Genomic DNA, 12,673 nt, shown 5'->3' with positions numbered 1-12,673 from the left:
AGATTTGAGAAATTAGAGGGTCATTTCTTTTTTTTTTTTTTTTTTAAGATTTCATTTATTTATTTTGACAGAGAGACAGCCAGTGAGAGAGGGAACACAAGCAGGGGGAGTGGGAGAGGAAGAAGCAGGCTCCCAGCGGAGGAGCCTGACGTGGGACTTGATCCCGGAACGCCGGGATCATGCCCTCAGCCGAAGGCAGACGCTTAACGACTGAGCCACCCAGGCGCCCCAGGGTCATTTCTTGACATCCTCTCTGGTCCTTTGTGCCTCCACTGAACTTGGACTGCACCAGCCGTGCACCTACCCCACTGTCCTGCAAAGACTTGTTCTTGTCTTCCCCGCAGACGGCGAGCGGCCACTGGCAGGGACCATGCCTTCCTCTTTTCTTTATGGGTAGCAGCTGAACGCCGCATCTGTCACATACTAAGTGTTCTATAATGTTTACCGAATAAAGGAATGGATGAAATGCTCAAAAACCCACCCTCGGTCTTTCCTGACTGCTGGTGCTCTGGATTTATCTTTCTGATGCTGTGGAATCCTGGTCGGGAGGCATCACCTGCCCTCCCGGATGGCTGGCTGTCTCATCAAAGTTTCAGGACCCCAGGCTGTGTATCGCTTGTTCCGGGCCTGGCTCTGTGCCAGGGAGATAGCTGGCTCAGTGGTCTTCTGCAGAGCAGCCTTGATCTTCTCCTTCTCCAGTTATTTTCGTTCCTGGGTCTTGTTTTCTTCATAGAAGCACGAGGAGTTTCATAGGTTCTTCTTTGTCACTGCTTTTCAGAGCGAATGCAATGTCCTTGCCTGATTAAGCTGCATATATCGTGTAAGGACCTAACGTAGAAATGTATTTTGAGTAAATTAATTTATCAAGCATTGTTGTGTGCTATATACTTTGCATCCATTATCTCATTTAATCCTCAAAAACCTGTGAGCTCCGCGGAGAGCCTGCTTCTCCCTCTCCCTCTGCTGCTTCCCCTGCTTGTGTTCTCTCTCTCTCACTCTCCCTCTGTCAAATAATAAATAAAATCTTTAAAAAAAATCAAAACCTTCTGTGAAAGAGGTGTTGTTATCCCCATTTTACAGAAGCTGAAAATGGAGGCTCAGAGGGGCTAAGTGATTGATCCAAGGTAACGCGGCCAATAAATCTTTCCTAGAGGTGTTAGGAGGACTATATGAAATGACAGAACATATTTTGCACTTAGTGTAATAATTGCCACACGTGGACTTTTCTAGAACCTTTGCATTTTAGGGAGCAATACCTGCAAACTTAAGACCAGGGGGGAAAAAAAAGCAAAGAAAGAAAGAAAGGAAAGGAGGAAAGAAAGAAAAGATTTCTCATGGTATAACTAAATCAAGGCAGGACCCAGTGAGCATGCTCCTGTTATGAACAGCAAGGGCCCCAAGATCTTCCTGAATAAATAGGGCTCTGCCTGTTAGGAAATGTGATCTGATTTTTCCTCTTCCTCTGCCATGGAAAAATTCCACTCCCACCACGAGCAACTCCTTTGGCTAAGAGCCAAGAGGCAATCAGGCAGCCTTTTTCTACTTTTCTCCTTCCCTTAGAACACAGAGTTCTGATGGACCATTCCAGAGCTTGGGCTTCCACGGCCCTCCATGCTGTTCCTCAGCAGGCTGGTCAATTCAAGGACAGATTTCTGCAGTCTGGCCAGAGGGTGTTGCTGGGTTTCCCTTCTTTCTCCAGGTATATTGCTGTAACAAGCTAGCTAGGGGAGCCTTTCAGATGAGCCAAAGGATTCCTACTTGTTAGAATGGTTTTTAGACTAAAAGCATTGGTTGAAGACTTTTATCTTTCAGGTGTGTGTGTGTGTGTGTGTGTGTGTGTGTGTGTGTGTGTGTGTATTTTTAAAATTGGGAACTTCACTTTGAAGTACAAACATAATGCCAGCCTGAGGCAACAAACCAAACAATACCATTGTGTAAGACAGTCAACAATGTCCTCTTCTGCTTAGTCTGCTGCCCCCACCCTAACAACTGTGAACATTTCGGTTTATATCTTTTCACAACCTTATCTATGTGTGTGTGTTTAAATGTAACTATGTACACATACACCAGATATATGTACACATATATATATATTTGCACATCTTCAGAGATTTTTGTCATACTCTTTTGAAACGAAACTATATAAACTCATACACTCACTTGCTGTTTTTCACCTATTTTTCATTGACATTTCTCTGGGTAAATACATCAAGATTTAACTTTATTTTTATGCATAATATCCATAGTTTAGAGTATACCATATTTTATTTACACATTCCCCTGTAACACATATCCAAGTGGTTTCTTGTATTTTTGTCTTTTGTCAAATAATATAGCATAGAAGTGTCACGTACCGATGTTCTCATTTATTCATACTTTTTGTTCAATAGAAGATATTTCTAAAAGTTGCATTTCTGGGTTCACCTGAGGATTTTAGATATTGCCAAAGAGAAAGATTCAGTGCCTAGCAAAACACATAGCCCTTTAGTGATAGCTTTTTCCTCTTTGTTGGAAAAGAGGCCTGGAAAAATAATGTCCTTTTCTCTTCCTTCCCCACACCATTATTCTCCTGCAGTAGAATGGGCAGGGATAATATATCCTTTGTAATACAGCAAGGAATAAGAATTACCAGTTTGCCGGGTTATTAGAGGATACAAGAGAGGCCCAAATTAAACAACCACATATTCCTTCAGTGAGTCTTTTATTTCTTTTCCCCCTTCATGAAAAGGCAGGTAATAGGGAAGACGATGCCCAGAAGGATGGATCACGCATTGCTGGGCTTTAATAGGCAAATGATTACATGATGGCATCTCTAAAACCATTGGCTTACAGAGTCTGAATATATCTTCCTTCTCTTTGTAGGACAGAAAAGAGGGAGCAAGATGAATGAGATGAATCACAACATAAGTAAGTCTTCTTTCATTATTAATTTTCAGTCTTCTCATCCTAGAGATTCATCAGAGTTCAAGGATCGAAGGGGCCCTAGGACGTCTGGTCTATTTTCCCCATTGTGTCTGGCCTCATCCTCCTCCTAGTTTCTGCATTCTTCCTTAACACGCTTGTATCTGAGGGGTGCCTGGGTGGCTCAGTCGTTAAGCGTCTGTCTTCAGCTCAGGTCATGATCCCAGGGTCCTGGGATCGAGCCCCCCCCCCCCGCCCCCTCCACCCCCTTCGGGCTCCCTGCTCCGCTGGGAACCCTGCTACTCCCTCTTCCACTCGCCCTGCTTGTGCACCTTCTCTCGCTGTGTCTCTCTCTGTCAAATAAATAAAATCTTAAAAAAAAAAAAAAAAAGAAACACGCTTGTATCTGGTTATTTCTTTCTTCCCTTCATGCCTTCAAAAGAACATTTATTGTGAAATCCCAAGCTGCACTCTGGGGGCAAAGAGGAAAGACACAGATCCTGGCCTCAAAGAGCTTACAAATAAGGGGAAGAAAAGTCAGTAGACTTAAAATCACAAAGGAGGGGTGCCTGCGTGGCTCAGTCAGTTAAGCATCCGACTCTTGATTTCGGCTCCATGATCTCAAGGTTGTGAGATCGAGCCCCCACTCGGGCTCCACGCTGGGCATGAAGCCTGTTCAAGATTCTGTCTCTCAGGGTACCTGGGTGGCTCAGTCAGTTCGGGCTCCCTGCTCTCTCCCTGCTTCTCCCTCTGCCCTTCACCCCGCTCCTGGTCTCTCTCTCGATCTCTCTCAAATAAATAAAAAAAATCTTTAAAAAAAAAGATTCTCTCTCTCTCCTTCTGCTCCTTCCCTCTCCTTCTCTCTCTCTCTCCCTCTCTAAAATAAATAAAATAATATAAAATAAAATAAATTAAGTTACAAGGGAATGACCAAGATGTATGCAAGTATTAAGGCAACACAAAACCCAGAGAACAAGCACCTAACATAGCCGCAGCTGGGAGTAAGGGCAGTGAGAAGAGGCTGGTAAGATTCAACTGTGACTGTAGGATCAAATGGAATTTTGCTAGCATTGACTGTATAGAACGTGAAGCATATACAAAGGCATGGAGATCGGTGAGAACACAACAGATTAAAGTTGTGATTGTAATTGATTTAGAGAAGCAGACATATATGCAGGGAATAATGGCATATTGAGGTTGGAGAGGTAGGTAGGGCCTAATCTTGAAGGACCATATGTTCCTTGCTAAGAAATATGGGTTTTATTCTAATGGAAATGAGGAGAATTTTAAGTTGTGGAAGTAACAAGATTGGATATACATTTCATAGAGAGCACTCTAGGGTCAGTGCAGAAAATAAGTTCAGGGGTTAAGAGACTGGAAGCAAGGAGACTAGTGGAGAAGCTGGCAAGTTCAGCTGGCAAGCTGCCACTTATTACCATAAATGGCAAGAAACCGGGGAGGCTCTGCGTGGGGCAGTGGCACTGGGCATGGAGAGCTCGATAGTAGACAGAGTTGACTGGTCCTATGACTCTTCAAAAATGGAGGGAAAGGAAGTGGGACAAATTTTGGAGACATTTAGGTTTCTGGCTTAGGCAACTAGGTAGATGGTGCTTCCCAGCAATTTAGATAGGGAATACTATACGAGAAGCTTCTTTATGTGGAAAGGTGATGAGCTCATCTACAGACGTATTGAGTTTGAAGTTTCTAGGATATATCCCAGTAGAGGTGTGCATAGCGATTGGATACATGAATCCGGAGCTCAGAAAAGAAGTATGGGTTAGAAATATGAACCTTGTCTTCATCAACATATGGGTGGTTGCGAAAGCCAAAATCACGGCTGATATCACTGAATGAAAGAATAGAGAGTGATTTGGAAAGCAGTTCAGAGATAATGCTGTAGGAAAATAATACCCCTGTTTAAGAATCAGGTGCCATTTGCTATAGCAGAATGAAACCAGAGGGCATTATGCTAAGTGAAATAAGCCAGACAGAGAAAGATAAATAATGTATGGTATCACTTATATGTGGAATCTTAAAAAAAAAAAAAAGGGAGATTTCATAGAAACAAAGAATAGAAGGGTGGTTGCCTGAGGCTGGGGGAGGGGAAATGGGATGATGTGGGTCAAAAGGTAGAGATTTTCAGTTATAAGAAGAGTAAGTTCTGACTGTTTAATGTACAGCATGGTAACTATAGTTAATAACACTTGACAGTTGTCAAGAGTAGATTTTAAGCATTTTTACCACAAAAATAGTTAACTACGTGAGGTGATGGTTGTGTTAATTATCTTGAACTTGGTAATCACTTTATACACTTTAACTATATATAATTATATTTGTCAATTATTCCTCAATAAAGTTAAAAAAAATTAAGTACAGGATGAGGAGCTGCAGAGCGAAAGTGAGATGGGATGAGCAGGAAAAAAGCAGGAAAAACTAGAGTAGAATGACATGGTAAAAGACAATAGAGAGAATTTTCAAGATGGAGGAAGTGATCAGCAGCTGGTAAATGTTTTAAGTTAATACAGATAAGGGCCCTTTGGTTGGATTTAAGGAGTCCATTCTCCCTTCTCATTTGGCTACTTGCCTTAAGAGCTTTGTACTTGCTGTTCCCTCTTCTCAAATTCTTTTTACCCCCCCCCCCAGATAGTTGCATGTCTTACACCCTAATTTTGGTCAAATCTCTACTCAAATGCCATCTCCTCAAAGAGGACTTCCTTGACCACTTTATGTGAAATAGCTCCCCATCTCTTTCTAGCCCCTTATCCAGGAGAATTTCTCACCATGGTGCCTATCTCTACATGATACTGTATTTTTTAGTTAATTGTCTGTCATCCCTACTATAATGGGAAGTCTATTAGTACAGGGATTTTGTTTTGTTTATGGCTGCATTCCCAGTGTTTACTGGGCCCAGTAAACTGGGATCTTCCAGTGTTTACTGGGCCCAGTAAACTGGCAGATCTTCCCAATGGCACAGAGCAGGCCTTCAACAGGTATGGTTGGGAGAGTTAAGGGACTGAATGGTCATCTTGATAAGAAGAATTTCAGTGGGATTGAATAGGTGAAGGCATGAATGACAGATAAGGAAAAGGAACCATGGAGTGAACACAATTTTTTCTAAAAGGGAAGGAAAGAGAGTTCAAGATATGAAAGACTTGAGCTGGCATAGATAATGAGAATGGGAAACCGGTAATGAGAGAGAAGTGGAAAATGCAAAAGAGGAGATAATTGAGAGGATGAGGTTCAGAGCAGGGGAGGACCAATTCATTTTGTGTGGATGGAGGGACTTCTCTTCCAGGAAGAAGAGGAAGAACGATACAAAGGTGAGCGTGGGAGACATGGGTAGTTCTGGAAGTTCGTGGGTGGTTCCTATTCAAATGGCAACCATTTATTGATCACTTATTATATACCAGGCGCTATGTTGCCTGGTATATTTAATCCAAACTACAGCTATGTAAGAGTACCATTTTACCTTCCAGAAAACTGGGGGTGAGGAGTTAGTTTATGCAGTCAGTAAGTAGATTGCTGAAATGTGATTCAAATTGCAGTCTTCTTCTTCTTCTTCTTTTTTTTTTTTTTTTGAGATTTTATTTATTTGAGAGAAAAAGAGAGCATGATTGGGGGGAGGGGCAAAGGAAGAGGGAGAAGCAGACATTCCACTGAGCAGGGAGCCATACATGGGTCTTGATCCCAGAACCCCAGGTTCATGACCTGAGCTGAAGGCATACACTTAACTGACTGAGTCACCCAGGCATCCCTCAATTTGCTGTCTCCTGATTAAGATTTTATTTCATGTTCACCGTGCCTTTGGTAAACCTTTCCAAAGCTGACTACCATCACTCCAGAGTCTCCTTCTTTATTCCCTTCTCACCCATTGGGACAGCTGCCTTTTTGTCCTAAGATTTTTTTTTTTTAAGATTTTATTTATTTATTCGACAGAGATAGAGACAGCCAGCGAGAGAGGGAACACAGCAGGGGGAGTGGGAGAGGAAGAAGCAGGCTCCCAGCGGAGGAGCCCGATGTGGGGCTCGATCCCAGAACGCCGGGACCACACCCTGAGCTGAAGGCAGACACTTAACCGCTGTGCCACCCAGGTGCCCCAGAGATTTTTTTCTTTTTAATCTAGTTTTGACTGTGTCCCTACTTTTGTTTATTCTTGTGGACACCGTCTTTATGGCCGGACCTCATTTCTTCCATCTGAATCTGCATTTGCACTCATTCCCCCAAGGTCTGGTCCTCCCCACTGGATGGGTCTACTTCCAGCTTCCAACTCCTCACTGCTCTGAGTAAATTAGATTATTTTAAGAAATAGAACTCAATTTTATAGTGTGTCTACTTTATGCACTAAACCTCTGTTATTTCTAACCCAGACAACTCCAGGTAGAGTATAGAGAGAGACAGTGATCTTCCGACTGGGGTACGTGTATCTTACAAATCAGAAGGACTTCCAAGGGGGACATAGGCATGTACAATCTTAAAGAAATAAATTTTCAGATCCTGAGCTTCCACGTGCTGGTCCCAAATTAATCTGCCTAAGAAAGTGACCTGGGAAAAGTGCACGTCCTCTTTTCCCATACTGCTTTTCTCAATCAGTCCTCTTCCCACTTCAAGAAAATAAAGGTGTGCATCCAATTCATCTCAAATTTTTTGGTCCATTACTCTCAGGATATTTGTAAAAATATCCAAACAAAGAGGCAATTCAAAATATCGGTGAAGGTATTGAGAACTGAATGACTCTAATGACTGGATATCAATTCCTTTTTCCGGTCAAATGGTTTCTGATTTTTTGTTTTTAACAAAGCTGAGGGAAAACCTAACCAAGTTAATAGCTGATAGATCATTAAAATTATTTTTGATGACACATAACTGTGTTTCTTGATGTACCACTCAGAAGTAGTTCAAAGTGCTGAGTGACATTGCCCTAACAGAATGTCCTTTCCCATCTACTTAATCATATAAACAAGTTTCTCAGTTCTTACTTCCATAAAAACAAAAAACAGGAATAGAATTGAAATCCAATCTTCTCCATTCTAACAATAGTTTATATTGATCCATGGATTCATGAACTAATTAAAAAACAAACAAAACAAAACAAAACAAAACAAAACAAAATGAAAGCACAACCGGCTCATTGAAAATGAATTTCCAATAAAATTTGCTTTTAATATGTAATAATTATTTATCAAAATCTCAGTATATGTATTTTTAAAAGAGGTTTGTGCAAGGATGATCAACAAATGACTTTCATGCATAAAACAAATCAGAGTTGAAAACAATTTTGAGGAAGAAGTGAAAGAAAGAGAAATAGGAGTCCAAAAAGAAAAGGCAAACTTTCCATCCATTATAGGCCTGTTCATGTGCTTTTAAAATAGGTAATGTGGATATACACTCACTTGTAATCTTAATTTCCACTGGATACATCTTAGAAAGGGATGTAGCTCTTTTTTTCAGTCGCAGATTGAACCCAGGTTGAAGTAGTAAGATGCTAGTCTTGTCCCAAAATGGAGGTAAAAGCTCTCCCTGCTGGCCCCCAGCCAGACTCCAGCTGCCACCAGAGCACAAGGAACCAGGGCAGCTGTGAAAACTCTCTGTTGGTGGTATGAGGTTTGAAACTACAGATGATAGTTTGAGGGAATATTTTGATCGAGGAGGCACACACATACATTGTGTGAGGAGACCTCCAACCAAAATGTTCCAGAGGCTCTATTTTGTGACTCACTCTTCTGTTAAAGAGGTGAATGCTGCAGAGTCTAGACTAGGTGGATGGGCATGTAGTGGAACCAAAGAGATTTTTCTAGAGAAGATTCCCTAAAGGCTGGTGCCCATCTAACAGTGACGAAAAATTTGTGTTGCTGGTATAAAAGAAGATACAGAAGACCATAATTTGAGAGACGACTTCGAAAAGTTTGGTAAGATTAAAACCACAGAAGTTGTGGAAGACAAGCAGAGTGGAAGGAAAAGAGGATTTGCTTTTGCAATTTTTGAGTATATAGTTGATAAAATTGTTGTTCGGAAATATTACACTACTCATGGGCCTAATTGTGAAGTGAAGACTCACATGCCCTCCATGAAGACTCAAGCTGTTCCCGTGACTTTTCTAGTCACTGGAAAAGTCTCTTTCGAAACAACAAGTGCAGTCTGCTGCATCACAAAGAGGTCATGGCGGAGATCTGGCAACTTTATGTGTTGTGGGGAACTTCTGCCATGGTGGAGGGCACTTGGCCCAGGGCGGTAACTTCCGTGGAAGAGGGGGCTATGGTGCTGGAGGTGATGGTAGCACAGATAATTATGGACGACATAAAGGTGGATATAGTGGATTTGGAGGTGATGGTGGCAACGATGGCAGATGTGGTCCTGGTTATAGTAGTTGAGGGGGTGATGAACCAGGTTGTGCAAACCAAGGTGAAGGATACAGTGGCAGTAGTGAAGGATACAATGGTCATGATGAAGGAGAAAATCTTGGCAGTGGTAACTATGGTGGTGGTGGGAACCATCATGGTTTTGGAAATTATAGTGGACAACAGCAATTAAAGTATGGGCTGGCAAAGTGGAGGCAGTTGGTGAAGAAGCTCAAGCTGTTCCTAGGGTGGTGGTTATGGATATGGTGGTGGGAGTGGTGGATATGGTAGTAGAAGGTTCTAAAACCTCAGCAGAGAAGGGCTACAGTGCTTCGCAAGAGAGAGAATGAGGAGTTGACGGGAAAGTTACAGGTAACTTTGAGTCAGTTGTCCCAAATGCATTAGGGGAACTACAAAAATCTGCCACAAAAGGCAGGATGACCACCCACAGCCAGAAAACTTACTTAGATAGGAAGCTTAAACTTAATAGCAGCTTAAATAAGAAACTTTTTATCAGGTCTGTCATAATCACAGTTTGCAAAGAGTGCAATTAATGATTAACACGCTATGGGTCAATTAGATGTACCTTCTGGAGGTTTTTAATATGTTGTAGATTTTCCTATTTTTTAAATTGCATCATGCATATTGCCCTTATTTGTAAATTGTGCTAGTCATAGAGGAATAAAAAATTAAGGAATTTTTAAGTAACGTCCCCCGAAAGATGATGCCATCTTTTTAAGATGTCAATATTTATAATACTTGGGAAATTATGGCCTTTGCAATTACTAAATTACTAATAAAAAAAATGCTAGTTGTGGGGGCACCTGGGTGGCTCAGTTGGTTAAGTGCCTGCCTTCAACTCGGGTTGTGGTCTCTGAGTCCTGGGGTCGAGCCAGTGTCGTGGGCTCCCTGTTCAGTGGGGAGTCTACTTCTCCCTCTCCCTCTGCTGCTCCCCCTGCTTGTGCTCTCTCACTCTCTCTCTATCAGATAAACAAAATCTTTAAAAAAATACTAGCTGTCAACATAAAAGTTACAAGGTGAGCAAAAACACTGAAAGACCACAGGTGGAGAGGAAAGAGTGTGGGCTTTGTGAATGTCAATTGTGTGTCAGTTCAGTTTCCTCCTCTGTGCATGCTGCCATTAAAATGGATTTAATAATTAATAATTTATTGATATTCATTAATAATAATTAATAATCCTGGGGAGCATTAAGCCAGATAAGACACATAAAAAAGCCTGAAACATGGTAGATAGGTACTCAATAAATATTACTTCTCTGCTCCTTACATCAGTGCTGCAAGAAGGTATTGATCAATTCATTCAAAAGTTATTTTTAGGGGCGCCTGGGTGGCACAGCGGTTAAGCGTCTGCCTTCGGCTCAGGGCGTGATCCCGGCGTTCTGGGATCGAGCCCCACATCAGGCTCTTCCGCTATGAGCCTGCTTCTTCCTCTCCCACCCCCCTGCTTGTGTTCCCTCTCTCGCTGGCTGTCTCTATCTCTGTCAAATAAATAAATAAAATCTTTAAAAAAAAAAAGTTATTTTTAGCACTCATGTATCAGTTGCTATTCTAGGACCTTGAGATCCAGGGTGAATAAGGCAAACAAGGGCTCTAGGGCATGGGTAGGAGTGAGCTCTCGGAGCCAGATGGTCTGGATTTGAATCTGCCCTTTGCTAGCTGTCTAATGATTGACAACTCACTTAATGTGTCTCTGTTTCATGATCTGTAAAACAGGGATAATAGTACCTTGAAGGGCCCACGTACTGAATTGTAAAGGAATTAGGAATGTGCCTGGCACATGGTAAGCCCTCAGTAAATGTTAGCTAGTAATGTTATCCTTCATGAAGCTTGGGGTCTGATGTGGAGAAGGGGGAGAGAATATTTGTCTTTATTTTACAGGTAAAGACACTGAGGTTCAGAAAGGTTAAGTAAACCATCTAAGTCAAATAGACAGGGTGGAGATGAGACTTCGTCCTCTGTTCCATTTGACTTCAAAGCCTACATGATTTCTGTCAACCCGGGCGGACTCTTTCATGATGTGTCTTCCCTAGGTCATTCCCCGCTACAGAATTCTATGGGTGGGGGAAGGAATTTTAGAGTTTCCAACTGGAGGACTCAGAAAAATCCAAGAACATATTTATAAGCCTCCCAAGCCCTTCATTATTTGGGGTCCATTGGCTGCAAAGCCTAGCTTCAGTCCCTTTGGGTAAAAAACAGCATCCCTCAATCCTTCAAACAAGTCATCTGGAAGGAACTCAGAAGGAGACCCAGGAAACACATTGTGTAGAGGTGGTGATGGCCTTACGTTCAATATAATATCAACTGGCCATTTGTTTGGTTTACATTTTGAAATGCTGCCATGTTTTCAGGCACTTTCCTGCATAATGAGGATACCAGCCAGGTCAAATACAACAGTTTCTGACCCTTCAAGTTAGTGGACTCCCACACAGAAAACTAGACCCCCTAGCACAACGTGCTACAGCCTACAATAATGATAAGGAGAAAAACCAGCAGTCGGACTCCTCAGGAGGAAGCGATTAACTGACTAGAAGGGCCAGGTGAGAAGAATACTCTGACACCTGAGCCAGGTTCTGGAAGTCTGAGAGGGAAGGACACTGAGAGGGAAAGGGCTGTAACACACTGTGCAAGAAGGAGTTCTGTGGTGAGGCGAGAGGGCAGGGTCTTCCTTTATCCACTCTGATGCCTAAAAGGGTGCCCGACACTTAGCAGTACTCATTAATTACTTGTTGGCTAGTTGAATGCTAAAATCCTGTATCTACTCCGAGAGATTCTGACTCAGTCGATCTGGGAAAGGGCCAGTGCACTGGTATGTTTTAAAAACTCCTCAGCTGGGGTTCCTGAGTGGCTCAGTTGGTTTAGTGTCTGACTCTTGCTTTTTGGCTCAGGTCATGATCTTAGGGTCACGGGATCGAGCCCGAGTGGGACTACGCACTCAGCCTGAAGACGGCTTGTCCTTCTCCCTCTGCTCCTCCTCCTTTCTCTCTCTTAAAAAAAAACCCATAAACCCCAGGGCTCCTGGGTCACTCAATCAGTTTAGCATCTGCCTTCGGCTCTGGCCCTGATCTCAGGGTCCTGGGATCCCGTCCCGTGTCAGGCTCCCTGCTTGGAGGGGAGTCTGCTTCTCCCTCTGCCCCTCCCTTAGGTTGTGGGCGAGCTCTCTCTCTCAAATGAATAGGTAAATAAAATCTTTAAAATAAAATTAAGAAAAACCCAAAACAAAAACTCTTTGCGTGATCTAACGTGTTCCCAGGTTTGGTACCACTGTACTAAGTGAATGGCCTGAACGAAAGGAGATGAGGAAATTCAGAGTTTTCTGTGGGTCAGAAGCCATAGTCTTTGAAAGCAGCTTGGACGAAGGTGCTGTGGTACTTTCCTGTTTTCTAGAAGGGGGAAATGTACGCTGCCAAAGATAAAAAA

This window comes from Ursus arctos, unplaced genomic scaffold, assembly GCF_023065955.2.
Source record: "Ursus arctos isolate Adak ecotype North America unplaced genomic scaffold, UrsArc2.0 scaffold_12, whole genome shotgun sequence".
Classification (NCBI taxonomy): domain Eukaryota; kingdom Metazoa; phylum Chordata; class Mammalia; order Carnivora; family Ursidae; genus Ursus; species Ursus arctos.
The sequence above is the reverse complement of the archived record's forward strand: the minus strand, read 5'-3'. Positions refer to the sequence as shown.